The sequence below is a fragment of the Chiroxiphia lanceolata genome, chromosome 5 (genome assembly GCF_009829145.1).
Source record: "Chiroxiphia lanceolata isolate bChiLan1 chromosome 5, bChiLan1.pri, whole genome shotgun sequence".
NCBI lineage: Eukaryota > Metazoa > Chordata > Aves > Passeriformes > Pipridae > Chiroxiphia > Chiroxiphia lanceolata.
Window position 1 is genome coordinate 22975948 of NC_045641.1, and position 20495 is coordinate 22996442.

Genomic DNA, 20495 nt, shown 5'->3' on the forward strand with positions numbered 1-20495 from the left:
GAAAAATAATAAGGGAAATCAGAAAAGAAACCTCACCTAATTCATGCAAAGTATAAACCAAGCAGTTACTGTTTTAAAATGCTCTTTTTTTTTCTGTAAGAACTTCTCTCATGCTTACCATGTGCACTCTACATCACAGTGTATGTATCAGTCTCCTAGTGCTCTGATTCTTTGAGGACCTGTGTATGACTTCTCCCTAATCAGGATGTGAATAACTAATGTATGCATTGATTAAAATTGCGGTGGAAAGTGTGGCAAAAGATTATGACTGTTAAAGAGCAGATACAAGCCTGAGCTTCTAGCTAGGGCAGGCAAGGCATACTAAGGCCCAAGTACTGAATCTCCATCTCTTGGTATGGTTTTGAAGACAAGAAAAAGTTAGTCTCACTCTTGAACAACTTGCATGACATTTACACAAAGATTTCAGTCTGAGGCATTCATCAAAAAACCCTGTAGATTAATTATATGATTCTTCCGCATCAATTTTAAAATAGTAATGTATTACATTAGAAAAGGGTGGGAGCTCAGGGGTGTGAAAGCAAGGCAAAAGAACTGTGTAAATGGAAGTGTCTGAGAAAACGAAGAGACAGATTCTTGCATATATAATTGTGAAGTCTTTAAAGATAATTTCACTCTGCTGTAGGCAACAACAACTTTTCAGTTCATGAGAATGAGCTTTATCTTGGAATAATACCCAGAATCTCTTGTTTCCAGTATAGCCTACACCCCTGTAGGGTAAAATCAAATCTAGAAGACTCAGTGAATGGAGTTTCCATGGAATTGTTTCTGCAAAGAAAAGATGTTTTTGACTTCCCAGAAAATACTGCCAGTCTGTGACTGTGAGTCACAGGAGATCTGTTGAAAAAGATTTTTTTTTCTATATTGTCTGTACTTTTGCTAATATCCTGTCACACTCCAGTTCTGATAAACAGTTCCTTGACTCATGGTTGTCTTTGAAACTCCTATTCTGTGGGAGATTTGCCATTGCAAACTTCTATTGAGACTCACCTCTTAGCTTGCCATGTTCTTGTATTTCCTTATTTCTCCAGTTTGGTCATGATCCTTTTTTGTGTGAGACTCTTAATAGAATCACAGAACCACAGAATGGCTGAGGGTGGAACGGACCTCTGGGGCTCATTTATATAACCCCTCTGCTCAAACTAGGTCATCTACAGCCAGTTGCCCAGGACCATGTCCAGGTGGCTTTTGAATATCTCCAAGCATGGACACTCCACAACTTCTCTGGGTAACCTGAACCATTGCTCAGTCTCCCTCACAGGAAAAAAAGTGTTTCCTGATATTTAGAGGGAACCTCCTGTGTTTCAGTTTGTGCCTGTCATCTTCACTGGACTCTCTCTAATCACAGAATCATAGAATCATAGAATCAGAATGGCTTGGGTTGGAAGCGACCTCAAAGATCATGTAGTTCCAATGCCCCTGCCATGGGCTGGAACACCTTTCACTAGATTGCTCAGAGCCCCATCAATACATCCATGAATCCTGTACTGAGGAGCCCAGACCAGTACTCCAGGTGTGCTCCAGGTGTACTCCAACCCCACACCAGGGTTGAGTAGAGAGGAAGGATTACCTCCCTCTGCCTGCTGCATTACTCCTCCTAATGCAGCTTAGGTAAACACTAATCTCTTTTTTTGCTGCAAGGACACATTGTTGGCTCATGTTCAGCTTGGTGTACACCATGACTCCCAGCTCCTTTTCTGCAAAGTTGCTTTCCAGCAGGTTGACCCTCACTATGTGCTGGTGTCTGAGGCTGTTCATTCACATGTGCAGGACTTTGCACTTTCCCATATTTAACCTCATGGGTTCATGAGGTTCCTGTCAGCCCATTTCTCCAGTGAGCTGAGGTCCCTCAGCACTCCTCCTAGTTTTATATCATCAGCAAACTTGCTGAGGGTATAGCCTGCCCCATCATCTAGGTCACTGACAAAGATATACAGTATTACTGTTTTCCCTTTATGCTGAACCTTGTAAAGAAAAAAATACTTTGGACTTGTGTTATAGGTTAGAAATTCAGGAGAATTTTTCTTTCCCCTGCCCCCTCCCACGGAGTTTGAATGGAAAGGGGGAAGGGAGTTAATTAGCCTTACAAAAGAACTAGCTAGCCAGGCCACATTCCTCGTTGATGGCCCATCAGAGGCTGGGGGGAAAGGGCAGGAGTGTTGGGAGGGGGTGGCTGGTTCTGCTCGGAGGGGAGAGGGTCAGACTGCTGGGTTCTCTTTCGAGGATGGAGACAGGTCTGTGTGCGGTGCATTTGGAGACAAGGCCTGGAAGCCTGTATGTCTGGTTTCCCGTCCTAGTCAGCCCTGACTACTGGCCTCAACTTGCCTGCGAGCTGTCTCTTGTCTCCAGCCCGGATCTGCTATGTTTTCATCGGAGAGTCTCTGTGCTCGCTGGGAGAAAAGGAGGAGCTTTTGGGGTGCCATCAACTGAGAACAACAGTGAGTCCTGTTGGGGGGTAAACTGCTTTACTTTCCCCTTCCTTCCATTGGGGGAAGGGTCACCCATCTTCTTTTCGGCTTCTCCCGGAACCCGAGACCAACCCCCCAGACCCATCTCCCCACGTGGTGACCTCCAGTGATCCAACAGCGGCTCCTGCAGGACAAGACAGGGTACTCCAGTGATCCAACAGCACCCCCTGCCAACCGTGATTAGAACTGCATTAGAGGACAGAGAAGTTCTTTTGTTTGGAGGGAACTTCTGGGTACAGGATTATTGTTTAGCTGTTTTTATGTTCTGTTACTGTTCTTGCCAATATACATATATCTTTTAATAAGAGGCTGTTATTTCTTCTTTTTTTCCACACTTCCTCGATTAAAGCCCCTTAATTTTTGAATTCACAATTGCTGAGAGAGAGGAGTTTGGTCTGTCTCATAACTCATCCTCTTTAACAAACATTCCAGTCTCTTCAAACTGAGACAAATTGCGAAATCAAATCAGAAAGAATATCTCTTCACCAGAGCTACATAAACTTTAACAGGGCTAAGAGCTCCTGATGCATTACAAGTGTTCTGCATGGCCATCCTGGGCACCCCCTTTCATTTATGAGATGAGTTGTGCATACTACTCCACAGGTTGGAAAATCAGTGTCAGTAAGCACAGCCTGAAGAGCTCTGTTCTTGCCAGCTTCTGCACTGTCAACCTGTAATATTATTGCCAGTCCACCAAAGCAAAATACTGAGGGACACTGAGGGGGTCTCATGATGTTGGCATTCAGTGTCACATCAGGGAGGGATTTTTGTTGACAATATTGTGTCCTTGTCCAACTTCTTAGCTGAGCAGAATTTAATTAAAACATGTCCCCTGAGAACACTTGATCACTGTTCAAATAATCCTCAGCTTGCAGGCACAGGGTGCTAAGGGAGCTTTACTCCTTGCCCTTGCCCACTCTGCAGTCCTGTGCCATTTGACTTGGTTGCAGCTGTATATCTGCATAAACTCACCTCTTTAGATTAGGTATGACAAGTCCCTGTTCAATAATAAGTAGAGCCCATTGAAAGACTGTAAGTCATGATCTCACCTTTAATTTGGTACATAATTTAATTTGGTATTAGGACAACTCGTAGTTGCTTAAAATAAACATTCCCAATACACACAGCACAATGGTTCCCTTGTTAATGCTACTGCTGATTGCTAAAAATTTGGCAGTTGCCTTTCTCCAGATGTGCTACTTAAATGGCCATTTAGGATGGAGAATTTCCATCCTCTGCTTTATAATTTTTATGGTTCTCATCCCTGTACATACTGGAAATTTTTAATGGAAAAGTATTGTTTGACTGTGTATTTAATTTCACTTGAATTAATTAATAGCAGTGGATGCTTAATTTGAAAATAAAAAAGACAAATGATACTTGAGCCTGATGAACATAATGCCCTTATGCAGAGACAGACAGCCTTGCTATTCATATACGCCAGCACTTCCGTGCTCTGCTGCCAAAAAAACCCCGGTGATTCCTGACAACTAGAATAGCCACTTCATGGGTTATAGAAATATGTCAAAGGAAAGAAGAAAGACGTTTGGGAAGTGACAGAGACATTTTTTTCCTGACCGTACCTCTGTCTTTAAATCAATCAAGTGCATAGTCCTGTAAATTGCAGTGTCTTCAGTTCCCAGTAACCACAAGGGACTGCTTAGCTAGAATCAGGTCTTAAATGTGTGTATTAATGTATCTTATGTTGAAAGAGCATCTGCCTAAATTCACTCCTATAATGTGTCATTTTATTATAAAAGCATGCACAAACCTTATAGAGTCGTGTCACTGCTCTGGGCTGCTCAGCAAATAGAAAGTAGTTTGTGTTTTAAAACAACACACACAAAAAGTTTCTGAGGATATGCAGGTACAAGCCTGACACTTTAAAGAGCTATTAAAATTGTTTTTTCTAGATCTCCTATTGTTGGGTTGGTTTTGTTTGTAACTATTCCATCTCCAGGCATAGGTTCTGGCTCCATTATGCACTATCATTATGACACATAAAAGAAACCTAACATTATCCTCATAGGGGCACAGATTCATCAGACACCACAGTGCAGTCATCTCTGGGAATATTATAAAGAACATATCAGCTAGACAGAAAGCAAAAGAGTGTGACACGAAGGAAAGTGATTCACCAACGATAAATGCATCAGTGATGCACTGTGCTGCTGAAGTAAGCTGTGGAGGTGTTCTGAGACAGCACGCTGGCAAAACTGATTTCTCATATTATCACATTAACATAAAATGTGAATGCTAGAACAAATACAAGCATTCACTAGAAGCCATTGGTTGGGTTAATGGGTGATGCTGTGTAGCTGCGTTGGTCCAGCAGGACTGCAGGAGGCTTGATGGAACAACAGGCTCTGCTAGTCCACAGTGCCCACTAATACAGAGCAGGATAAAAGCAGTACAAATGCAGAATACTCGACCCTTGGGCTCCTCCTACAGTGAACTCAGAATATTCCAGCTGCTGACAGTCCAGATGATCAGAGCTGCTCAGCAGCACAAGAAAGAAAACGCTGCCTGCTCTCAGTGCTCTACCATAAAGAGCTTTTCCCTCAGACAGAAGCAATAAGCATGCATGACTGCAGGTCCGAGACTGCGAAACAGAAAATGAAATTAATTTAATCTCACATTATCTGCAGCAATGTCCAAAGAAAAGCAAAATACTTTTTAATGTCTATGCAAAGCAAATGAGTTTGGATTTCAAAATGCGATCCAGGAGTTTTGGAAAAGTAAGTGATTGGTAAAACCCACAAAAAGTTATGAACTCAAGAGTTACAAGAAATCTTCAATGTTAAATTTGAATTTAACATTAGACAAGCCCTGGAAACAAGTCTGAGTGACTTAAGAAGTTATTGTTCTCACACAAAGGTTTCCATCTCATTGAATCCATTGAAAATAATTACAGTAGTCTAAATCACCCAAATAATATTAAATTAATTTAACACATATTTTATGTCAGGGCACGGTGTCAAGAGCTTGACCAAGAAACACTTGCCTTAGATAGAAATTGAGCTGATAAAATAAAAGATACTCATCCTTCCAGGTTTCAGATCCAAAATGAGGACATATTAGGCTTACACAGAAAATACTGCTTTATTCTTTTTTTCAGAAGGGAGAACTTACACATTTTTCTGGGTGTCCATATAAAAAACATATTTTGGTCTGCAATATTCCCTGCAGTCCTTCCTCTCACAGCCTCAAACAGCCAAACATTAGGAAATGACCTAGCATAGAAAATAATTTTCTTAGACAAATGTTTGATGATTAACAAAGTAGTAAAGGACTGAAAATCTGGGTAACTTCAGGAATGGTTGGTAGTATTGTTTTTGTCTATGCAACAACATATACATGAGGTCTGTTAGAAAGATGATTAAATAGGGTCTTACACTGCCCCAAAGCATCACAGACGTGCAAGACTGAAAGGTCATCTGAGTCCTTTCCTTTATTACAGAATCAAGTATAATCAGACTATCCCTCACTAATGCTTGTCTTTCCCATTTTTTTGAAAGAACTTCAATGAGAGGGATTCTACAGTCTTTGTAAGCAACCTGAACTGAGCTATTCTCACAGTTAGATTTTCCTATTATTGCACCTAGGCCTTTTCTTCTGCAAATTAAACTGATTCATCCTTATCACTTCAGTAGAATGGAGAGCAACTGATAACTTAGTAACAACTTTTAAATATTTGAAAACTATTATCATAACTCCCTTTTCTACACTGACTGCTTTCCTTCAGTTATTTTCCAAGGATTTGGGGCTTTCTTAGACACCAGTTATTCCTTTTGCTTCTTCTCTGGATCTCTCAGTCTGTCGCTGTCTTTTCTATAAGTGCGCAGCCCAGCGATAAATACAGAACTACAGCTGAGACCTTCCTAGTGACAACTAGAGCAGAATAATTGCCTCCCATGCCTGATACATAATTTCTTTTAATTCACCTCAAAATGGGATTTCCTTTTCTATAACAACAACATATTGTTAATTCAGATGTAATTATAGCTAACTGCCATACAGCCACCTAACCAGCTAATTCTCATTTTTCACCTATATGCTTGATTTTCTTTCTTGGTGGGATTAATTTGTGCTTACTGTTACCACTGTATCGACAAATTCTGTTTGATAGATTTCAGAACATTTCTCCAATTCCTCAAGCTCATTTTGAATTCTTCTTATGTCACCCAAAATTCTTGCAACTTCCAGCATGGTATCTTCCATGAATTTGCAAATGCCCTCTCATCTTTTGTCTGAGGTATTAGTGAAAACAGTGAAGAACATCACATCCAGGGAGAAGCTTTCCTGGATATATCTTGAAAGGCTTTATGAAACTATTTTATATTTTCACATGACAATTAATTTTGTTGTGCAGAAACAGCTGTACTTGCTTGCATTAATTTAGGTCTGGTACTACCACAGACTGAAACAACAGCTCTGCTAAGTGTAAACTGAGCCATTCACCTTAGAGAGATATTAAATATGAAGTTTCAGGACAATTAAATGTCAGCTTTAATTTTCACTGATGATCAACTTTGCAGAAGCAAGCTAATATGCTTGTAATTTCTCTTGCAATGCAAAATAATGAGGGATCTGCATGGGAACAGCTAATTGCCATCAGCTATTACAGAGTGATTCCTCACCTAATTGCTACATACTCCTAGTTTTGCTATGATAATTTTAAAAATAATTTGGTAATTTTTACACACTGAAAGTAGAATAAATATTCTCACTTCATTTCTCAGTATTTTTGTTACCCATTCCATCACTGCTAAAATCCATACATTTAAATTTTGTTTAGAAACATACTCCATCATTAATGTGATACAAATAGGTCATAACTATATAGTAGGATTGATTTGAAGTTCGATTTTAAGGGATATCTTTTCACTGATTTCAGTTAGCTTTAGTTCAGGCTATAAGACTAAAGTTTGAAATTTGAATATAGGCAATGAGTAGTGGTTGTAAAATTTGGTACTTACACAGAAATAATTAAAATGTTATTTAACTAGGAATTTAGCAGACTGGATTTATCTGTGGGTGATAGCACAATAGAGCTACTAATTGGATATTTAATACTCATACACGCATTTATTTTAAGACTATAAACCATTGCAACATAACGATGCTTGATCAGGAAATAAACTTTCAGCATAAGAGATATTTTGCCTAGGATTTAGAACATTTTATGAGCCAACTTCCTTATATGGACTCATGATCATAAAGTCAATGGAGTTAAAATGAGGCTGAATATGCCTATAGAATTTGAATGAGAACATAGACAGCTCTTTAGGGGGTATCCAAGTTGAGATATATTGGAAGAAAGGAAAAAAAGAAACGAAATGAAGAAAGGAAAAGAAAAAAGGAAGGAAGAGAGAAAGAAAGGAAGGAAGAATTACTAAAAGTGTTTAAAAAATTAGAAATCCTGTAACTGTGCAAATAATGCTCCATATTGTTACCATAGCATCTTGTTCCTGTTACCTCAGTATCTAATAACCCGGTACTTTTTGCTATGAGAAAACAAGAAAAGAAGAAAAACAGCAGTAGTAAATGGGAGGTACTAGGCTGTGTGTGTGCAGGACATTCTGGATGTTCTCAGTTCTGCCAATTACACCTACTGATGGCATGACGTGCAAACATGCCTTCCCAAGGAGGTCCAGTATAGCATATGGGAAAAACAGCTGACCTTGAGAACAACAGTAGCAAATACAGCACGAAATTCAACAATGCAATTTGAAAAAAAGATATGTTTAGACTACTAGTGGGAGTTTTTGTTACTAATAAGAATCTCACCATAGGAAAAATACAGGGAAGGAGGAGAATCAGACCATGTCTGACACCTCAGAGGGCTGTAAATAGTGTGATGGAAAGGCAAGCATGTACTGAAGCTCTAATCATGCAACTCCAAGTAAAGACAGTAAAGTATTAATGTCTCTGCACAAAGTCCTGCAGACAGCTCATCTAGGATAAGTGTATCAGATGCTGGTCAGCCATGTTGAAGATGAAATAATCTTAGCTGAACCATGAATGAGTAGAAAAAGCTAGATCAAAGGGGTCAAGAGATTAGACTGTCACGGTTTAACTTGAAAAACAAACAGGAGAGGGATGTCCGTGCAGGTAAATTCTGCCAAGAGAAAATAACCCTCCAAAGAACAAACAAACCAATTCTATCAGAAGAACCAGATTACCTCAATGGTCTACTAATACTGCTAGCTTGGAAATCCAAATAAGTCTGGCTGGCTGGCCCAGTACAACGAGTGGTGGTAAAAGGAGTTAAACCCAGTTGGCAGTCGGTCACAAGTGGTGTTCCCCAGGGCTCACTACTGGGGCCAGTTCTGTTTAAAATCTTTACCAATGATCTGGATGAGGGGATCATGTGCACCCTCAGTCAGTTTGCAGATGACACCAAACTGGGCCAGAGTGTTAATCTGCAGGAAGGCAGGAGGGCTCTGCAGAGGAATCTGGAGAAGCTGCATCGATGGGCCACAGTCAATTGGCTGAGGTTCAACAAGGCGAAGTGCCAAGTCCTGCCCCTGGGTCACAACAACCCCATGCAATGCTCCAGGCTTGGGGAAGAGTGGCTGGAAAGTGGCCCAGTGGAAAAGGATCTGGAGGTGCTGACTGACAGATGGCTGAACGTGAGCCAGCAGTGTGTCCAGGTGGCCAAGAAGACCAATGGCATCCTGGCCTGTATCAGAAATAGAGTGCCCAGAAGGACTAGGGAAGGGACTTGCCACTGGAGGGGCTGCACCTTGAATCCTCTGTCCAGTTTTGGGTCCCTCAGTACAGGAGGAAGTACACTGAGGTGCTGAAGCGTGTCCAGAGAAGGACAATGAAGTTGGTGAAGGGTCTGAAGCACAAGTCCTATGAAAAGCAGTTGAGGGAGGTGGGGTTGTTTAGCCTGGAGAAAAGGAGGCTGAAAGGAGACTTTATCATTCTCTGCAGCTATCTGAAAGGAGGTTGTAGCGAGGTGGAGGTTGGTCTCTTCTCCCAGGTAACAAGTGACAGGACAAGAGGAAATGGCCTCAAGTTGCATCAGGGGAGATGTAGATTGGATAATAGAAATAATTGCCTCATCACAAAGGGTATAAAGCATTAGAAAAGGCTGCCCAGGGAAGTGGCTGTGCCACCACACCATCCCTAGATGTATTTAAAAGATGTGTTGCTTAAGAACATGGTTTAGTGGGGGACTTGGCAGTATTTAGTTAACATCTGGTCTCAATGATTAAGAGTCTTTTCCAATCTAAATGATTCTATAATTCTTTGAAAAGTCAAAAATGAGTTTCTGAGGCAGACTTTCAGGGGAACTATGAAGCAAAATATCACACCTACTTTTAAAACAGCATTCAATTAATTTTATGCAAGACTTAGATGGCACGATTGCCTGTACTGGCAGTGTTTGAGCTGGGGGGTTCATATATGATACCAATAAGAAAAACCTGAAAGTTCAGTGAAAGGAGTTTAATCAGACTGGAAAATCCCACCTACTTCATTCACAAGGACTAAAGCTGAGCAACTGAGAGAAGAGTATTTTGTTTCTATGAAACATTTATCAAGGAGAAAGATCAAAGTACACTGTAGTTCAGAGCTCTTCTTGCTATGAACACTGAATCTGCTGCAATGGGTTTCCAGCCTACCCAACCATTTGTTGAAGAGAATATGACCAACTTAACCTGAAACAAGTGACTGGAACAAAACATACTGGTAAATTATTATTTGGAACAAAGGCATTTATTCATGTTTATGTTTGAAACCCATTAGGGAAGTGAATTATACATTTTAGAGACAACAATATGACTCAGTTGCTTGACATTTCAAAGTGAACTTTTAAATCTGTCAGCATCTTAAAAAAGATTTTGTTATTTCAGCTACAAATCTACAAGTTGCTAGTTACGAACTCAAGTTTTAAAAAATCATGTTTTCCAATGGTTGGATACAGGATGGACTTTATTTGTATTGACTTTCACATCAGGAAACTATATTGATGCAAAGCTTTTTTGCTAATAACAATGTTTCAGATTGAATAACAAATTATGAGAAAAAACACCTTAAAATCTTTTTATAGAAGGTAGTTAATGAGTATAGCACATTGTAAACCTCACTCTTTTCCATCAGCATTTACATTTATGTACTGACCTGTTGAGTTGGCAAGGTCATCAGAAGGTTTATGTATGTAACTCGTAACACATCTATAGATGTACTAGCACCTTCACAAAGGGAGGAACAAAGAGAATGCTCTTAATTGACAGATGGGTTTTATGCTACTAAATTGGGCCAATCTTACACAGAACGTGCACCAAAAAGCACCTTTTGATACATTCTATGTAACTGTGACACAGTAAGAGCTTTCCCTCCTTGTACATTCCTATAAAACGTGCAGTGGGTGTGCTGGCTCTTGTGAACCCTCGCAGGCATGCCAGCTCAGTGCACCATGGTAACCACACTGGAGACTGTCTCTGACATTGAGGAAAAGGCAGCTGGGAGGTACTGCAAGATAGTCAGGAAACATTCAGCCAGCTCTTTCTCCATTAGTTACTTGGGAGGAGAAAGTGTTTTGCCTGGAAACACAGGAGATTAAGTGGCAAACTGACAGTTACTTCATGCAGACATTAATAAATGTTAGGGAGAAGTAGGCAACAAAACCCTACATAATCATTTGATAGTGGGTAAAAGAGGAATTTTATAATGCAAAAGGGAAATAAGCCATGTCTGCACTCTAAGAGAGGAAATAAAACAATATGACAAAAAGTGTCAAACGGAAAGGGTAGGAAGATTTCTCTTGAGAAAGGGATGGAGGGAGGAGACAAGGGAAGTCATCCAGAAAAGCTCTTTTTAGCACATGCTCCACAGCTTCTCTAAGAAAAAAACAAATTATTACAAAGGGTATTTCAGATGTGTGATCAAGCCACTGCAACAGATTATCATCAGTCCCTTTCACAGAGAAAAGAAGAAGTACTGTTCTCATTTTGGTCAGATACATGTCACATTGCGAGTGGCAGGTGTACGGATCTCTTCTTGTGGTGAAGTGTGTTCGTAAAGATTAGCCATGATAATGTACTGAATCTGTTTGAAGTAGGCACTTAAAGCGAAAAAAATGTATGCTTGCCTTATTTAAGTATGTTCCCACTTCCCAAAAACAAATATTACATGTTGTGTATTGCCTGTCTGTGCTGGTCACCTTCCATCTGTTTTGGACATTCAGAAAGCAAGTAAAATGTAGATTAAAGAGGTAATGTGCTAGTGCTTGTATTTAGAGAGCTCTGTTCACACACACCACAGCCCTACTGTAAAGCTAGCTTTCAAGAAGATACAGCTGAATAATAACAACAAAAAAAACACTTGCCCTGTAAATTTTCACTGACTAGAACTTCAGCTATAAATATTTGCTTTTCTGAAAAACAACAGAACAAATGTAGCTGAAAAACAAAGAGATTGATCATACTGTGCTGCATATATGCAAAGTGGTCAGAACACGTACAAGCAGGCAGAAAATCCACTCTGTTCTGAAACAGGAGAAAAGAATTTATGAATCATTGACCCAGTATTCCTAAATACTCCATCAACAGTATTTTTTTTGTTTTTCCCTTTCAGTTACTCAGGCAGGGTAATTCAAAACTGGTTTTTTGTTGTTGTGGGCTTGTTTATGCCATTAACCCACTAAAAATAATTGTAGTCTGTCGATGACCACGCATCCACGCCCTGAGTTGGCTCCTAACATAGCTAGGGAAATACCAGAAGATGGGTAACAAATTTCCAAATCCTTACATGTGAATGATTCTTTCTCTATTCTAGCACATTGTCTTTCTCTCTGCTTTTACATTTTTACTATCTTAATTTTCTTAACTGCCTTTTAAAAACTTCTCTGGTTAACAGTTTTCATCAGTTAAAGTGCATTGACAGAGGAGTCCCTGACAGAGGAGAAACAGCTTAACTCTCAAATGCAGCATCTATAATAAAGAATGAAAGAAGACAGTTATTTGTTTCTGTGGCTCCGAAAATAGGATTGACGCCAGGCAATATCAGATCAAGCCACAGTTTACTCTCTTATACAGAAAGCTCTTGGAAGAGAACAGAAAGAGGCTGCCACAGCTCCTATATGGAGTTTGTTGCAAGCAAAGCTGTTGAAGCATAGCAAGAACTAGCTAAATATGTATGCAGAGTGATCCCCTGACTTGGCTTCTGACAAAAAGGACTTTGTGCACCTTTCACAGATGAAAGAGATGCTCAGAACTGAAATTCTTTGATTCTGGCAATCACATAATTGAGGGAACAGTTCAACTGATACATCTAGTGGCAAATGCTGATTCTTTCAAAGAAAAAATTCTGATGGGTTTTCCTAGTTTCTGAAATTGAAAAGTTTTTGAAAAGTTACTATTTGTGGGAAAAAGTCATATTGTAATATTTGAATACGAAATTCCACAGTACAGCACAAAAACGTGGGTTAGGTTCATTTACAGTAATTTGCAGTAACTTAGCATCCAAAATTTAGAAATTGAAACAGTAGATGCTGCCCCTCCTATGCTCTCCTCAACTAAGTCAAGCAAAATGCTAAGCTCACATCACTCCCTGAGCTTGCAAAACCTGTGGCTTCACAGAATATGCCGAGTTGAAAGCACCCATCAGGATCATTGAGTCAAACTCCTGGCCCTGTGCAGGACACTCCAAGAATCACACAATGTGCCAAACAGTATTGTCCAAATGCTTCCTGAACTCAGATAGGTTTGGTGCTGTGACCACTTCCTTTGGGAGCCTATCTCAGTGCCCAGGGACACCTGAGCCTACATGAGAGCTTTCTGCTGTCAACAGAGAGGCCACACCCTACTGTCCCCTCCTCCTCAGGATCCTTCCTTGTACCCTTCATTTTCCTCCTCTCACAGCCTTGTGTAACAATGACCTTTGGAGGACTGCTTTAATGCTTATTGGGTTAAAGAACATAACTTGGAAAATCTATCTAGAAGGGTTTGATTTCTATAGAATTACTGAGATACAGCAAGATCAGGAATGGCTTCAAATTCTATTCTTGCATTGAATTAGTTATTAGGTATTATCAAACTGTGCATACTGAAATGAGTGGTTTGAATTCATTAGGGAACAAATGTTGGTAAGAAAGTCCTAAACAAATAGGATGTAACAGGTGATTAAATAAGGCCTTTTGGAAACATAAGCAATTGGAGAATTATTTGCTGGGCTCTAAACCTCACAAATACATAAATCATCTTGATATGGAGGGATGATGATCTCAACCATCTGTGCATTTGGTAAGCAGTAGTTCTCAAGAACACAACCTTCCTACTGTAGCACAGATTGAATGCATTTGTAAATGAGAAATCATTCAGTAGAATGTACATGAGGACACTTTTACGATTGTTTTGAAGGGTAAAGCGGTTTGACCAGAGGCTTCAGTCTACTGTGAGACATTCACAATCTGCTTTTTTCATTTTACTTTGGTTTATTCCTGAAGACAGCACTCCTAACAAAGCTTTTAAGTTCCAATTGCATTTACTTAATGCTTTCTACATCTTTCTGATCCCTGGACAGACCTCATCATAACAGCAGTCCCACACTATGCAAATACCTCACACTTTGACTTCTGTATTTCAGAAACCAACCTTCCATCATTTCAATAATCTAGATGATGCTCAGAAAGACATGCTGTGCACTTTCTGAAGATGATCCAGTGGTTTACTTTGTTTATAGCACTAAAGGAGTGAAATGGGGAAAGTAAGAGGTCTTATCTGACTTCCTTATACGGAAACTTTGGCAAACAGATCACTTAAATATTAATTGAAATAAAAATGCCGTAACTTAGAAGTGATGAGCCAAATATGAATACCATGTGGTTCTTCACACCTGTCCTAAAAGCATCCAACTTTGAAAATTCCATGAATTTGAGGTCCAATCGTCTTACCTCCTCTCCCCACACCTCTTAAAACAGTTTTCCACTCAGCTTATCTTGCAAATATTGACTGAATAAAAGCTAAACAAATTGCACTTTGCTGCTAACAGCTTTCTACAGCTCAAAGATCAGCTTTCCTCATTGAAAAGAAAGCTTGTAGGAAACAGACTCTTTTGAATCATATCACTGTATATGAATTCAAAATTCACAAATATACTGAATAGATATCTTATTTGTGTTGAGTAACATGCTTTGTGTTGTTAATTCACTACACTGAGATATTTTAAAAAGAATTTCTCTCTGGCCAGAAATGCCAGCCTGTAGCTTCTCACTTGAGGACACCTTGTCTCTCTGATGTGAACAGATGCATAACAATGTAATTTCTGTTGCTGAATCATCAGCCTTCCAAAAAACCATAATAAGGTAATAGACTTTTTAATTAGTAAGCCCGTGAATTTAGTGACAAAACACTAAACCATGAGTGACTGTGTGATCTGGGGAACGTAAATATATGTAATGAGCTATCGTGCAAGAAGCGGTACGTCAGCCTCTGAAGCATAAGGTCTACTAAAAAAGAAAGGACCCTCTGCAGAGCTATTTTTATGAGTTAATAAAAGAATGTTTGTTATTTTCATTTCTTATCCTGTACCCTTTACTGAAGAAACCTACAGAGCCCAAGAGTACAGGCTTTTCTTTATTACCCACAACTGATACATCAGACATGATTATACCTGGTGAATATAAAACAAAGTGATTTATTTCATTCGAGTTGATAAAAAGACCAGATCTTCTCACAAAGTTATGCTGATACTGCCATGGTAGTTACTTATCAAGCAAAAGAATTCAACTTAATTTGGTATGCATCATCTCCCCAGAACACAGTTTTACCAAGCCAATGAAGGCAGGAGATTTCATCAGTTTTCTGCCAGGGCTTTCATGGAGACATTTAAGTCTGGTCTGGTAGAACTGTCCATTAAAGCAGTCAGTTCAGGAGGCAGTTCCTGGGTTCCACGTCCAGCAGGCTCCTGCTGGTGCCTCCCACTCTTCCACACAGTCCAACTGTCAGTATTTGGCTCACAAAATGGCTCATCTATCATATTGCATCCTGGGCAGTGATGGCTAGGACCCAGACCCCTGCCTTTACCTCCTGACTCCCTTTGCCCTGCTCCTAGGGCTTTCTCACAGGGAGCGTGCACCATGCCCACGCTCACATAAACACTCCCCAGCACAGCTTCCCCTTCACTGTAGCTGCAGGGCAGGGAGCAGCACCTGCATGCTCGACCTTGTCCATCCTTCCAGCAGATGGCTGCTGAACAAGGAGACAGAGTGAAGTTGAGGGGAAAGCCTCAAATTATCCTGTATACCTGGATCAAACTGGGGGGTAGCAGATAAAGTAGGTGTTTAACAGAATAAGTAGAATTAGCTACCAATGTTAAAATCATTCTCTTGAGCCACAGCTGAGATAGTGCAGATCCTTGATCACTTTTTAGGGTGAGTGAAAAGCAAAATACACCTGTATGTTATTATGGATATAAGCAACAACATAATTTCCCATAAACTTTATGAGCAGTGACTTTGAAATACAATCTCCTCAGTATTGAAATATTACAGAACATTTGAAATTAAAATATTAGATCTTGTTTGAGCAAGAAAGAGAATTACATTTTCTCACTACCTCTGAAAACAAGGCCATTTTAATTTTAATTTCTGAGCCAAGCTAGAGGCATGAACATTTGAAGCAATAACTGCAAATTTCCAGGACTCGGGGTGGCAAACATGGCTTTTCAAATGACAACTGAAGTTTTGGCAATAGTAATGGGGAATGATAAACTAGGGGATTATCTCGAGTGGGGTGTTGAATCAGACACAAAAAGGTAGCAATTTTAGTTTTAATAATATTAGTTCAATGTTCAACATGGGAGCAAATCAAAGAAATCATTACACTTAGCCATTGTTATTGAAGGAAGTATTGGTGCAAGTGCCAGATGAGCATCATCACTGTAGATTACTACTGAGATACACCAGATATTAAAAATTATCTAGAAATATCATAATTAATAATCCTGATGAACAACGAGTGGTGTGTGAGTCAGCATCAACAGTGTGCCTTTGCAGCCATGAAGACAAACACTGTACTGGGCTACCTTAGCAAAAAAAGGAGTCAACAGGACAAGGGAAGTGACTGTTTCCCTCTATTGCACACCAGTAAGATGACAACAAGAATGCAGTCCAGCCTTGATTTCTTCCCCAACCCAGTATGAGATGGATATTTACAAACTAAGGGCCACTGAGATGATCTGGGGGTTGGAGTACATGATGTACGAGGAGAGGCTGAGGCACTTGAGTATGCTGAAGCTGAAGCTGAGAGGGTGAGGTTAGATGAAGTCTTTGCTCTGTAAAGGCAATCTACAGAGTAGAGCACAAGAAAAGGGCAAGAGGCAATGGTGACAAGTTGCAATAAAATGAATAGCAGTTGGGTAAATGAAAAAATGCTTTCAAAACATTTCTGGAACACACTGCCCAGACTGCACCATCTCCTTCTTTGGAGATCTTCAATACTCTGCTAGACAAGGTCTGAGTAACCTGCTTCAGCTTTGAAGTTTGCTCTGCTTGAGCTGGTGCTGGGACCACCTGATCTCCAAGGCCCCCTTTAAACCTAAATTGTACTGTGATTCTGTGATTCATGATACTTCTCCCCAGGGAAAAAGGAAATACGATTCACATTCTGCTTGCAAACAACAAAGATCAGAATCACAGAGTATTCTGAGCTCGAAGGGACCCACAAGAATCATCAAGTCCAGCTTTTAAATGAATGACCCATATAGGGGATTGACCCCATGACCTTGGCATTATTAGCACCAAGTTTTAACCTGAGCTAATCTCGAATACCTGGAGACCTAACAATTTGTATTAAAATCACACTTCTCTCAAGATCAGAATTGCAAGTACTTATAAGGTAATTGTGTAACAGCGTATCACATAATAAATGGCAGCACAGGCTGAACATAACACTCCTGAATGGTGAGACAAAGAACACTGATCTGACTGTGCCATACATTTACATAGTACATTCATTTTTTAAAAATGTTCAAAACCAGTTTTTGTAATTCCCAGAAGACTGTTTAGAATCTCTTGCTTTTAAAAAAATTCAGCTGTGGTTTTTTTTCCCCTAAACTAAATAACTTGTTTGTTGTGAACAAGAATGAAAATCCCAAGAGTAAAACTCAACAGAAAGAAATTTCACTGGGAAAAAAATCTTTGTGGTATCACTTGCCAGTTTTATGCGTGACCTTTCAGACTTGGAATTTTCATGGACTACTATCAACCAGCCACATTAAAAAGAAATCAAAACAGAAAACAGCATTATGTCATTCCTTCTGCCAAAAATAATGAAGATAGACAAAGCATCAATACAAATTAATCTTCCACCTCACCGACAGAAAAGAACTGAAATTCATATTACTTGCTTTATGCTTTGAAATAATATGTGAATGACTAAACTTAGTGGTGCAGTTAAATATTGTCTAAATTATCTTCGCTCATCAATAGGACTGATTTAAGGAAATTGAACTTTTGCAGTACACTTGGTTTTTCTATACCAAAAATGGTTGGATTCACTTTTAGCATATGATACCATTTGAAAATATTCATGATATAATTTTTTTATTTCCATGACTGTTTTAATGAAAAATAGAATGAAATGTTAAGTAACTTTTAGGAACAGACTAACTTCAGGATCCAGTTATTCCTGAAAAAATTGGATGCATCTGTAACAAGCACTTGCACCTTTCAGTTCTTTAACACTATTTGTTTATGCAAATACAGGAGAAGTCAAAACACAAAAAATTAAATTAATGCTTGCAAATCCAGACTCTGTTGATGGCTTAAAGCACAGCTCTTGAAAGTACTACAAAATCTTTTCAGTAACATTTGACTTCATTATACATTTATCCGAAAGTCAAAATCTGATGATGACTCACAATAATTTCCAGTATGTGCAATTGCTTTATTATGAAACTTCACCTTCAGAAATTGGATAATTTTAGCAGGTTGGATTCTCTAGTTCCATTTTACTTTCATCTCACAGCACCATCTCAGTAAAGGAGTGTATTGACCCACTGCAGCTAACGTACCTGAAATTTCTTATTTGATGTAGAGAATAACATCTGCTCAAACTCAGGTCAATGTACCAAGCCACATGCACTTTTCTTACCCATAGTGGACTAAACTCTATGGTTGCAGGATACCCAGGCCCACTCATAAGACTTCACTGGCACACCAAGTCTAATTTTTCAGGTCTTTCAGTGAGCAGGTTATAAGACAGAAGAATATAACTGGTGTCTGAGGAAGAGCTGTACTGACAAAGCATAGTACATCCATTCAGAAATGTGCATGTTGGTCTATGCCTCAAAATCATAAGTCTGAGCTAGTTATAGTGGTTACACATACAGTACCTGATATCACTTGCTGCAGGAATAAAATAAATAAGTAATTATAAATGAATGAGATGAAAACAAATATGCTTCAGTCTCCAGATTTCTGTGCCTCCAAAACACAACGTTAAAATCTGTAATTTTTCTTCATATTCAGGAAGACTGTCTTTTTATAAGTGAAAGCTGAATTTGTGTATTCCCCTTATGCTATGAACCAATTACCTAGTTTTTCAGGAAAGCATCACATACTACACAGCTCTCAATACCATTGCTAGCCCTAGATTCTTGAGTACCTGATTTGCGTAAAGCCTTCTCCAAAAGCTTTGAAAAATCCTTTTTTGACCACGCATGGAGTCAGCTCTGTTAAGAATGCTGGGGGCACACAGAGTCTGTGCAGAAGGGCACCTGGTGAGGCAGCAGAAGTAGGGGCAGGATGTGTCTTGGACAGGAGGCTGCAGGAGCAGCAGAATGGTAGGCAAGGCTCACACTGCTGAGCAGGGCTCGTATATAGGTCTGGATGGGGAGAAAGGCTTTGCCAGCAGTGGAGTCACTAGGGCAAAGCATTTGAATTGAGATGACTACACACAGATATCTCACACATTAAGGGAGAGAAACAACAGGTCTGGATCTTCTGGCTTGCAGAGTCTGTGCTAATTTTCCATACAAAATATCCATCAAGGGTGACCTGCAGCTACTGCAGCAGCTGCACAGCACATGGGTGCTCTGTGCAGCCTAGGGAAGAGCTCTATCCTCTCATATCCTAAACAAACTTCATTTGCTATTCTTTAAAGATTGTCCTCTGGTCACCTGGAATCCCTGCAGTCTTCAAACTGCAATATTAAAAAATGAATCAATTTTGAACATGAAATTCTGTATTGATTGATCTTATGCTTGAATTTTGCTGTACAATCTGTGTGAGTTTTCATTATAAATCTCATTTTGAAGGGTTTATGGCTAACCTGTTTCAATTCCCTCTAGACTTAAAACTTGTTAGATATGTTTTACGCTGGGAGATAAAAACTGTCTTGAAAATGAATGAGAGAAATAAAAAGAATGGTGTAATTTTCTGTAACAGGAAACACATTTTGAATCAAATTTATGAAAGAACTGATATTTGACAGTCCTTATTTTTCATAGATTGGTATTTTTGAAACAGGAATTTAAATAATTTAAAATGTAAGAGTCTATGCACATCCTCAAGAAGCCACTTCCTATATGTTGGGTAAAAGATACCTATCACTTAGGGCAAAATTACCTTTTCAGTATTACTGAAAGTGCTTGACATACATAAGAACCTAAGAGACTAGTTGTGAATTTCACAAAGTCCTTCTTTGATGAGGCAATGGCCATGTAGAATTTCAGGGTATATCTTTATTACTTATGCAAACGAGAGCCAAAATGACTGAGGTTTTAGGAGAGTCAGAGTGGGACCTGGAAAGTATGCTTGAGTGCTCAGAAGCTAAGTGCAGAAGTTCATATGCAGTATATAGATAGTTTCTTTCCTACATAATGTGCTGTGTCTTGTTTCAGCCTTTTTGTCTGCTTTTCAGACTTGCTAGAACAGTAATAGTCAGACCTAACAACTTATTGGCTCAGCCTTCATCAAATAAGTCAGGTCTCAGGTTAAAGTTTTAAGGATGAGGACTTTCTCTTTCCGAAAGTAATAAATGTAAGACATGTAAT

At 39.4% G+C, this 20495-nt stretch overlaps 1 protein-coding gene across 5 annotated transcripts in view; it reads right to left on the reverse strand.

Moving 5' to 3' along the window:
• PTPRZ1 (protein tyrosine phosphatase receptor type Z1) overlaps positions 1-20495 on the reverse strand; it is a 132999-nt gene that overhangs the window by 72734 nt on the left and 39770 nt on the right. The window lies entirely within an intron of this gene.